Raw genomic sequence first — 12,455 nt, forward strand, 5'->3', positions numbered from 1 at the left:
TACTAATTAAAGATAAATAATAGATTAATTTAAACACCAATAAACATTTTACCGATGATTAGATGATATTTTATATTAAAAACCATATACTTACATACATTTCAATGCCTATGTTATACGCCCATTTCTTTGATTAATAGTCAGTTTATTGGTTGAGGAACTATGATGGATTTCATTGTAATTTACTTTGTGTGTTTCAGTAAAACAACAAACGTACTTTTTAGTCAAATGTAAATGAAAGGACGAGCAAAACTAGCAAGAAAAGCGCATCGATCCTATTAAATTTATATTATTGCAATTAACCACACAATATAATGTGTGTCGGGCCATTTGGACTATCTAGCCCATACAGACTAGCTTTATTTTCTGGGCGTTTTACTTCTTGGTCGAGCTAGATACAGTTTGTTTAAACATCAACGGAACATATTTTAATTATTAAGTATTCTTTCACTCGAAGTCTAGTGATCTAGTGATACTCCTCTTTATAAAATACATTGGAACAGAAAACATCGAAATACATGTAGATCTGTGGAGCAAACATTGAGTAATTATAACCATTGATGGATTAAACATCTTTTATAACTCAATAATGCATATATTTGTTATGATAATTGTACTGTTATATGTCAACCTGTTACAACTCAATAATGCATATATTTGTCATGATAATTGTACTGTTATATGTCAGCTTGTTACTAACCAGAGACGCTGTTTGCACACTCTTTGTATTTAATCCTATTCAATTTAATGGATGTGGGATGCAACATTGTCAAAATGTTCATCAATTATTGAAAATTATCCATAAGGTTAAATTTATTGACAGGTGCTGTGTACCATTCACGCCTTTAAAAGTTTATTTAAGATAAGATGCATGTATTTTCAAAGGTTAAATAAAATGAGACAATACAATATTCAAAATAATAATAAAAAATAGATAAAACGAAAGAAATCCAATATTTTCAAAATCATGTATTATACTTTAATATGATCATGGAAGTATTATATTGATACACGTGAAGTAACAATGATATACAGAAGAACAAAGACATACCATTACAAAACCAATTTACATAATTAGATTGCAATAACATCCACATACAATACTGTTAACACGTGTACGTCATGTAGAAACAGACAAAATGATAAAAGTGCAAAATTAAGGATGGTTTGCCTATAGGCTGAAGTAAAACAGTTATCATGACCTAAACACTTCATTTGCTAAAAATGGCGTAAACAAATCCCATACACAACAAATTAATCTGATTTGGCCTCACCAGAAAAAAAACCGGCATTGACTCACAATAAAATAAGACTAATAAAGGAACTGTATAGCTAATTGGGTAATATATGATAATATGATGATAGTATGCTATATTTTAAAGAGATGTTGATTGTTGTAATTGTTCGCAAGGAAATAATTTCAAAGGTGATTTAACTTTCAGAAACCAAATGATTTAGTATCCACATTATGCACTCAATTAAAATACTCTTTTGTTTTGCCTTTTATATTTGACGAATCGACCAGAGCTAAGAATCACTAATTCTTCAATAAATTCTAAAATTCTGAAAATATCAAGATCCAATATTGAGCTACATTGTTTTGTAAGTCAAAACTTGATTTATACTATTAAGTTGTGTGTCACTGAGCATTCCAAATTAATCACATTAAGAAATATCTGGGAGTTACGTAACAACCATACGAGGTTCTCCAAAGGGAGGTTATAGGATTGTATTACCTTTGTGTACTAGTTTTTTTTCCCCACCACTTCGTTCGTCCAAAATTAAGTATTGTCTTCCCTTAATGAATATTGACAACCACGGTATATAGGATTTCGTTACTCGTTACAATTTTTTAACCATATAAATTATATAAATCACATGTAAAACACACATCAGTAATTATTATATTATTTGCACATACAGTTCAATAACTGAGAACTGATTAGTTTACTCCTTAAAATCCTAAAATCATATGATATAAACAATGAAAAAATCAATAAACGAGACGTGTTGTGGTTTCGTGCAACGAGACTCTATAAAGAATTCACCCACCAAACAACTTTTATAGTATGAACAAATTACTGTACGTGGGACTACTCGACTTTGAAAAAATTAACGGATCTTGTTTAATATCGAAATAGGCGAGTGACATTTTCCAAATTGACTCTTAGTTAAGGACTTTAATGCACCCACTTAACACACGGCTATATTATATATCATTCGAAAGCTTATTATCTGAACAATCTGTTTTGGCCGGTTGTGAAAAAATTTATACGGTGCAATTTCCGTTAAATCAAGGTCAAAGGTCAGAAATAAAGATTTCAAAATATTGCACGATTTAAACAAAATGCCGTTTTCTGGTTCTTGTACGATACAATTTTTCGAAATATTATATAAACCTCATAGAACCAGATACAATAACTATATATCAAATAAAACTAAGAAGTTAGTTGCGCACTAACTATAGAATCATTGCAATGCTTAAAAAAGCCTTCAAAAATGAAAAAAAAAACTCTAAAATAAAATACATCTTTGGGGATCGATATTCATATGACTAAAACTAATTAGAACTGTATGCAACTTATGTATATTGTTCTTGAAACAGCCATATAGTGAAGGTTTTGCAATTGTCCAAAATACCACCATATGCGAAAATCGATCATTTTGATTTTCTCTGTTAAGATAGCACATCGATATTTGTCCATATTACGAAGAGATTATTTACAAAATTTTAGAAGGGATAAATAAAATTCGAAAAGAAATATACGAGCTAAACACAGTAAAAAAGTGTTTTTCGAAATCGAGATTATTTACCTTTTGGAGTCGTGTAGAAATGCCAACAGCCAACAGATCTTGCTCTAAAATCTATGGCAACAAATCAGTTATCAGGTTTTAGAAGTATTCTTTATCTTATGCATGCTATCAACGAACTAGAAATATCGCTGCTGCTTTTTAGTTTAAGAAAATATTAGACATGTTTGGTTCAAAAAACAGGGAAATATTTAATGCCCAGGGATGACATTAACGGAAACAATTCTATTGTACCAGTTGCACACGTCGACAATTTATGTCTCTTCAGTGATGCTCGACACCAAAATATATGAAAGTCCTATCCTAATACAAACGGTGAATTTAAAAAGAGCTGATAAAACTAAAATGGACCAAAAGTAAAACCATACTAGGACAGTTATTCGGAGCTATGCACGAAGGGTATTCAATCTTTCACTATACTAATTTGAAGTAATATTTAATAAAACACTGAATTAACATACCATTCCTCATTTGTGGTTTGAAAGTCTGTAGTGTAAACAGTATTCATTCGAATATTGAAACAGTTGTGCTCGTTTTTACAATCCCCGTAGAGTTTTGTGACTGTTGTTTGTCTGTTTGATTTTTTTCGCTTTGGTCATAGTGATATCTTAGTTTCGTCGATTCATGCTTTGAGACTGTTCCTGTAGTATCATTGTTATTTTAAAGACACTTATTGTATTAATATGGAATGAAAATAAAGTAATAAAAATCGCAAACAAATGCTGCAAAGTCAACTAAAGATTACTCACTACAAAGAAAAAAAATATATAAAAGTCAATTTGGTAACATTGACACACAATATATTATACCGTAAGAAATCACAGAATACTCAAAGCCCTCGTGTATTCTGAAAACGGTTGATGGTAATATCATGTTGCAGCACATCTATCACATAATTTTAATGCAAAACCATAGCCAAGTAAAGTTGAGCTCGTAGTCCAAATATATATGGCTATCTATCTTTCTTCAAACGTTTTAGTTATGCAAATTTATTTGTTACATGCAATGCAATCAGCAACATCAACGCGTTTTTTCTCGAGTTACCATCTTAGGGACGCTCGATAGATGGATGTCTTTTTAATAGAGATTTACGGAAAGTCTCGGTTCCGACTGTTAACTCCGACTCTGACAGCAAAAAATACAGGGGTCGTCTCAAAGATAATTCAGCGGCGCAATTGATTCATAAGGAGTCCATAAACGGAGCATACTATCGCTGCATCGACAATAAGAATAAAAATTGAATCCAGAGTTTTCGTAACAGCACATTTCAATCGGATATGTCGTCAAGCTCATACACATGTATATGAAGTCAGATACGTTATTTTGAAAGATGTTTTTCCTGCATCTATAATGCCATAGTTATATATACATGTATATATACATATGTACATAAACATATCCCGTTTTCTGATATAAACATTTTCCTGTTTTACAGATACAAAAATAAAGGGAACATCAAGGCTAAGGAGTAATTTTTATTTTAGATAAGGGAGAGGGGGGTAAGAAGAAGAAATTTGCAATAAAAAGGCGGTACCAATGTATCAATAAAGTAAATAATCAAGGACCAGTTCAAGTAAGAAAAAACGTCAGACTCGATATTTGTTGAAAAATAAAATGTAGGATGAAAGTTTTCTTCTAAGCCCCCCCCCCCCTCTCCCCCCCTCTCCCCCCCCAAAAAAACAAAATAAACAACTAAAAGGTAGATCCCTCCCTAAGTTAACAAGTGGTGTGGGAGAAGCGGGAACATATAATCAGTGCTGACCATATTACTTGAAAATATGTCAACAAATTAAAAGCTCTGGCGGTCATTCTGATAAATGAAAATGGCAACCCAGAAAAATTTCTGCCAAGTTTGGTTCGAGTCAACAGATGTGGATGTGAATAAAGGGGAGCCAAAAGGGACCTGGTCCCCTTTTCTTAAAATTTTTATTAGAAAAACGGAAATGTTTGGCAAAATTTGCATCGAGCACCTCCTTTAAGAGCCAAAAAATGTAGCGGGCCCCCGTTTCTGGAAATTATGGATCCGCCACTGGTCAAACCATAGACTAAAAAATTGATAGTTACTGCTTCTTCACTAAGCACGAAGCATGGTCGGCCCTGAGTCAGAATAATGTGTTAGGGTTGGTTGACATGTTTCACTGCGGACAGTTACCTTTTGAAATGGAACGTTAAAAATCGGGTGTGTCGGTCTTGTACAATGCAAGGGCAAATATTCATTTCCAATTATGTTCCCCTTCCTGAACTTAGCTTGCCACTTTAAGTTGAACATCCAACCATCCATTCATCAATCTTTCATTAATTTCTGGAATAAAAGTTGAACGCTCAAAGGCTGCGATGGCAATTTTGAAATTGAAATGGGTTGTCAGACATAATTCCCGCATCTAAAGAGCTTTCGATTATACCAAGTTTCGTAAAATACTTTTTTTCAGTCGGAAAATATAACGGACAAAACTACGGATGCCAAGTGATCAGGGCAATAGCTCACATTTACCTTTGAGATAAGAAGCAGGGGCTAAGATTTGTGAAACTGTATATATTAACTAAAAAAAATATAGGAAATAAATTTTATTTGTTTTCTCAACCTGCAATAAATCGGATTCTGTTTCCGAAGAACTAACTCCGATAACTTTCATTATTTTTGCTGTTAGGAGATAAAATTTATCCAAATCGGTATCCCGTAATTACGCCATTTACGCGCCAGCAAATCAACAGAAAACCTGATCACCAGAAACGCAAGAGTCGGAAATTTAATAGAATCATTGCAGAATATAGAATTCTTGTCGAACATGCCATGCACGACCTAAAAAATTGTAAATGTGGAGGCACCCTACACAAAAACTCAGGCAAATTGTGGAGACTTGTGTAGGATTTGTAAACAGAAGGCAAACCTTATTTGATTAAATAAATCGTTGTGTAAAATCTTGTTTAACTGTTATTTGGAAATTTTATCTTGAAAAGCTAATTATTTCGTCCTTTTTTTTAATTTTGACACCACCCATCTTCATTTTACCTGTCAAGAGTCGGTGTCAACAGTCGGTACCGAGACTTTCCGTAAATGTCTAATGGCAAGTTGAATGCATATTTAGAACTAGACCATGATATTGTGATATGAATATAGAAAAGAGGGGCAAAAGATACAGAGGGACATTCAAACTCATGAATCGAAAATAAACTGACAAAACCATGGCTAAAAAAGAAAAAAGACAAACAAACACACAATAGTACACAAAGCACAACATAGAAAACTAAAGACTAAGCAACACGAACCCCACCAAAAACTGGGGGTGATCTCAAGTGATCCGGAAGGGTAAAAGATCCTGCTACTCATGTGGCACCCGTCGTGTTGCTCATGTTAGTACAAACCCAGTAAATAGTCTACTTAGAACCTGATTTGTACTGAGTTGTATTTTTCAAATGTTCTAGTTCACATTGTAATAGTCAGCAGGAAGATATGTCACCCTACTCGGAGACTTATTCTGACTCCGGTCAGAACAGTCCTTTCTCATACTCTTAAATGCCGCGTGGTTAGCAGAGAATCAGCAAATAAACATGTTAAAATTTTTGATTTTAAGAAGGCCGGGCTTCAAACACACGACCTCACACACCCGAGACAAACACGCTACCGCGAACGCTCGAAACCAATTGCAAATGAGACAACTATCCTCCAGAGACCAAAAGAACGTAGAAGTTAGCAACTATAGGTCACCGTTCGGCCTTCAATAGTAAGCACTAAAAGGCCCTGAAATGACAAATGTAAAACAATTCAAACGAGAAAACTTATTTATGTACAAATCAATAAATGAAAAACAAATAAAACTTAGAGCAACAAACGACAGCGACTAAATTACAGGCTTTTGACTTGGGATAAGCATAAAAAGAATGTGTCAGGGTTTAACATGTTAGCGGGCGCCCAACCCTCTCCTGACCATAGAGAGTCGTGCAATAACACAACACATGAACAAACTGTACAAACCATAAGCATAAAAAATCATAAACTTTTACGGCAACATACGACAACCACTGATTAACAGGCTCCTGAATTTGGACAGGCACATATAGAGTACAGCGGAGTTAAACATGTTTACTGGCGCCCGACCTTCCCGCTAACCTGTGACAGAAGTGTTGCAGCTCAACATAAGAGCAAACTATACAAATCAGTTGAAAAGGAAAAGGGCTTAACTCATTAGATCGATACAAAGCACAAAAACAACTAACAAAACACAAAAGTATAGATCTGAGAGTACTTGCAGTTACTGAACGCTAGTTCAAAGCCTACTTGAAAACGTTATGAACTTTAAGACAAAGGGAACGACAAATACATCAACTTTGATTTAGGGAGTTCGCACCTTAGTCAACAGAGAATTTAAGAAAGTTAAGATATTGAATGACAGTTAATGTTACTGCAACGTGTCAGTTATCAGTTTCCTGAAAGTTCATTATTTTTGCTGTTAGGAGATAAAATTTATCCAAATCGGTATCCCATAATTACGCCATTTACGCGCCAGCAAATCAACAGAAAACCTGATCACCAGAAACGCAAGAGTCGAAAATTTAATAGAATCATTGCAGAATATAGAATTCTTGTCGAACATGCCATGGACGACCTAAAAAATTGTAAATGTGGAAGCAACCTACACAAAAACTCAGGCAAATTGTGGAGACTTGAGATGGATTTGTAAACAGAAGGCAAACCTTATTTCATTACATTGTGCGAACGGGAACAGCCTTTCATCAGTTAAATATCACTGTTCAAAGTCAAAAGTTCACCCCCACTTTTTGTTTTTATACAACTTGAAACTTTCAAATGGGAGTTTTACAATAACTTGTATAATTACGCTATTAGCACCAGTTTTGTCTGGTTGTCGAAATGGGATATTTGCAGAAGATTGAACAATTCGGAAAACTTCATCAGAAGACATGGACATAATGTAACTGATTTAAGAAAATAAAACATTTCTCTCGTTCCATTAGAATAATAGAAACTCATCAATTACAGTTCAATAAAAATGCTCACATCTACGTATTTTGGTCCCTCGTGGATAGTTGTCTAATTGGCAATTGTACCACAACTTTGTATTTTTGTATGATGTAATAGTTGATTTGTTTGAATATGCATGGCATTACGTGTCTTTTTTAGCTCGTTTGTCCAAACAACAATTATGGGCATTTACAGTCATTTCACATGCAAAGTTCTGATTCCTTGTCTGGTTTTGGCTAAACTTTTTTTGTCTTTTTTGGTTTATAAGCTCTCCATTCTATGACAAAGGGAACGACAAATACATCAACTTTGATTTAGGGAGTTCGCACCTTAGTCAACAGAGAGTTTAAGAAAGTTAAGATATTGAATGACAGTCAATGTTACTGAAACGTGTCAGTTATCAGTTTCTTAAAAGTTCATTATTTTTGCTGTTAGGAGATAAAATTTATCCAAATCGGTATCCCGTAATTACACCATTTACGCGCCAGAAAATCAACAGAAAACCTGATCACCAGAAACGCAAGAGTCGGAAATTTAATAGAATCATTGCAGAATATAGAATTCTTGTCGAACATGCCATGGACGACCTAAAAAATTGTAAATGTGGAGGCACCCTACACAAAAACTCAGGCAAATTGTGGAGACTTGTGCAGTATTTGTAAACAGAAGGCAAACCTTATTTGATTAAATAAATCGTTGTGTAAAATCTTGTTTAACTGTTATTTGGAAATTTTATCTTGAAAAGCTAATTATTTCGTCCTTTTTTTTAATTTTGAGACCACCCCCTTCATTTTACCTGTCAGAGTCGGTGTCAACAGTCGGTACCGAGACTTTCCGTAAATGTCTAATGGCAAGTTGAATGCATATTTAGAACGAGACCATGATATTGTGATATGAATATAGAAAAGAGGGGCGAAAGATACAGAGGGACATTCAAACTCATGAATCGAAAATAAACTGACAAAACCATGGCTAAAAAAGAAAAAAGACAAACAAACACACAATAGTACACAAAGCACAACATAGAAAACTAAAGACTAAGCAACACGAACCCCACCAAAAACTGGGGGTGATCTCAGGTGCTCCGGAAGGGTAAAAGATCCTGCTCCTCATGTGGCACCCGTCGTGTTGCTCATGTTAGTACAAACCCAGTAAATAGTCTACTTAGAACCTGATTTGTACTGAGTTGTATAGATCTGAGAGTACTTGCAGTTACTGAACGCTAGTTCAAAGCCTACTTGAAAATGTTATGAACTTTATGACAAAGGGAACGACAAATACATCAACTTTGATTTAGGGAGTTCGCACCTTAGTCAACAGAGAATTTAAGAAAGTTAAGATATTGAATGACAGTCAATGTTACTGCAACGTGTCAGTTATCAGTTTCTTGAAAGTTACGTATTCCTACAAGGTTTCTTACTTCGGAAAGGCCCAGTGATCTTTACAATGTCTAGTATACGATAATTTTAACATCTTTATCTCTCATCGATAGATTTATGAATTTAAGCAATGAACAAGGCATAATGCAGTCGAAGCAGCCATGTCTTTCTAATTGTATAAGACAAAGATAACCAAAGATAACTTTGTTATTTTACTGAAATGGGCTCCATATCCACAAAACTAGTTCATTATGACGAGTTACTTTCAATCCACCACATCTTCATCACATACATCAGGTAACAAAACTGCACACCATAGTGTATGGAATTTTGTGCATCTTTTAATTCAGCCATATGTGTAGGTAATAAACTAGAACACTCACTAATCAAACCCATTTACTCATGTTGTTATTGTGTTCAGTTTTATTTTGTCAGTTGAAAGGACTCCAATCCCCATGCGAATATTTTCATTACATTTTGCGAACGGGAACAACCTTTCATCAGTTAAATATCACTGTTCAAAGTCAAAAGTTCACCCCCACTTTTTGTTTTTATATAACTTGAAACTATCAAATGGGAGTTTTACAATAACTTGTATAATTACGCTATTAGTACCAGTTTTGTCTAGTTGTCGAAATGGGATATTTGCAGAAGATTGAAAAATTCGGAAAACTGCATCAGTAGACATGGATATAATGTAACTGATTTAAGAAAATAAAACATTTTTCTCGTTCCATTAGAATAATAGAAACTCATCAATTACAGTTCAATAAAAATGCTCACATCTACGTATTTTAGTCTCTCGTGGATAGTTGTCTAATTGGCAATTGTACCACAACTTTGTATTTTTGTATGATGTAATAGTTGATTTGTTTTTGAATATGCATTGTATTACGTGTCTTTTTCAGCTCGCTTGTCCAAACAACAATTATGAGCATTTACAGTCATTTCACATGCAAAGTTCTGATTCCTTGTCTGGCTTTGGCTAAACTTTTTTGTCTTTTTTGGTTTATAAGCTCTCAATTCTTTGAAAACGTTTTTCAATGTTCCAATAATTTTGGCCTCTAGCATCACTGAAGAGACATTTATTGTCGAAATACGCATCTGCAAAATAGGTACCTTTAATGTTTGTACTACCACTGGGTTGATATCTCTGCTGGTGGACTGTTAGTCCCCTAGGATATCAGCAGCGCAGAAGCCAGTACTACTTTGGCATTGGAATGAAAACACGGATATTGTGTAATGAAAATGTGCTTTTACAAACTTTAGGAAATTATTTTGAATAGTAAGGAAGAAGCAAAACTCTGATTCCTTGCGCGGTTTGGCTATACTTTTTGTCCTTTATTAGCTCTTTATCCTTTTATTAAATTTTGTATTTTCAAATATTTGAGACTCCGGCATCACTGGAGATATATTTATTGTCGCAATGTGCATTTGGTTCAGACACATAGGGACCGTACATGTTATTTCACGCCGAAAACGATTTCATAATCTACTCCTCTTTAAAAAGTCTACAATATTATAGCCAAATTTTTATAGATTTTGTATGTAAAAATCAAAATATCAAAAGTACCGAACTCCTAAGACAATTCAAAACAGAAAGTCCCTTCTCAAATGACAAAATCATAAGCTCAAACACGTCAAACGAATGAAAAGCATTTGTCATATTCCTGACTTGGTATAGGCATTTCTTTATGTAGAAAATTGTGAATTAAACCTGGTTTTATAGCTAGCTAAATCTCTCACTTGTATGACAGTCGTATTTTATTGTAATCTTATACTTAAGCGTTGAGGGGTTTTTTTTGGAATCGTTACAAACCATTAGGCAAATTGGTAAATGTAGTAATTTCCGACACGATTAAAGTTTGTTTGATTGTTGCATAGATCAATTCTCAAGATTATAACAGCAATGTTTGGAATATTAAGTTGACAAAGCTCATTATTTAATACGATTCTGTGATGAAATAGAGATATGGCAATCAAAAAATGATCGTTGACAGTATAATCATAAAATAGCACAACAATCAAATAGAATGAATAAAATATGATTAAAGATAAATAATTCTTTTATGATGTGCATACTATAGTACCTACAAATAGTTGAATGTTATTGATCTGCTTAATTTTTTTTCTTGGTTTTATACTTTGATATACTTTGTTACCGAAACACCCATTGTGGATTTCCTTATGATATATTCAAGCGTGATAAACATGCATGGAATCTTGGGTTCTAAGAATGTTGAAAGTGAGAGATAAGTTAACGAATGTTTGTGTTTTAATTAGAATATTGTGGATTTACCACATTTGTCTAGCGGTTAATTTTATTGGTGTGTAAATTTGGCCGCTGATTCACAAACGTTAAAAGTCCATTTGTATAGGGGTTATTGACGTGTAAAGTCATACGTTTTTTTCTATTCAGTTTTTGGGTTAATCGACCGAATAAGCGCTTCGGACGCACCTTGTTTATAAGTGTTATATTAAATAATCAAGTAGTCGTCCACTCAAAGTCTTTTGATAATCTTGAATGCTTCTCCAGAAATGATAAAAAAAACATGAAGATCAATGGTGCTAACATTATCTGATTATAATCATTGACGGATTATACATCTAGTTATAACCAAAGAATGACTATATTTGTCCATTATATGACTAAATTATGTCAGCCTGTTACTTTTCGTAGCTGCTATGTGTACACACTTTATATACAATATGTTAATAGATGTGGGATGCTGCACACATACACACTTTCATACGTTTCATCAATTATTGACAATTATCCATTAATATCATGACAATCGCACAATGTGTTCAAGTTTATGCATTAAATATAACATGACAATCGCATAATGTGTTCCGGTTTATGCATTAAAAATATCATGACAATCGCATAATGTGTTCCCGTTTATGCATTAAAAGAAAATCTACGATAAGCTGGACGAAATTTCAAATGTTAAATAAAATGAAACAATAAAAAAAAAGATAATAGATAAAAAAAAACAGATAAAAAGAAAAAAAACCAAACTAAAGTCCTATTATAACAACACAAATGTGCATAATTATGTTACAGTAACAACATCATACAATAAAATTGACAAGTGCATAATTTACAATGTAAAAAAAAAAGTATAAAAGCGCAAAAAACGAGTATGGTTTGTTTATATGGTGATGTAGAATAGTTTGGATATGTCAAAAAGGGCAAAACCAAATCCCTTAAACAACAAATGAGTCTGGTGATGCCACACCAATAAAAACAGAATTAAGGAAACATTGTGTTCTCACCAAAAAAA

This window comes from Mytilus californianus, unplaced genomic scaffold (genome assembly GCF_021869535.1).
Source record: "Mytilus californianus isolate M0D057914Y unplaced genomic scaffold, xbMytCali1.0.p SCAF_11, whole genome shotgun sequence".
Classification (NCBI taxonomy): domain Eukaryota; kingdom Metazoa; phylum Mollusca; class Bivalvia; order Mytilida; family Mytilidae; genus Mytilus; species Mytilus californianus.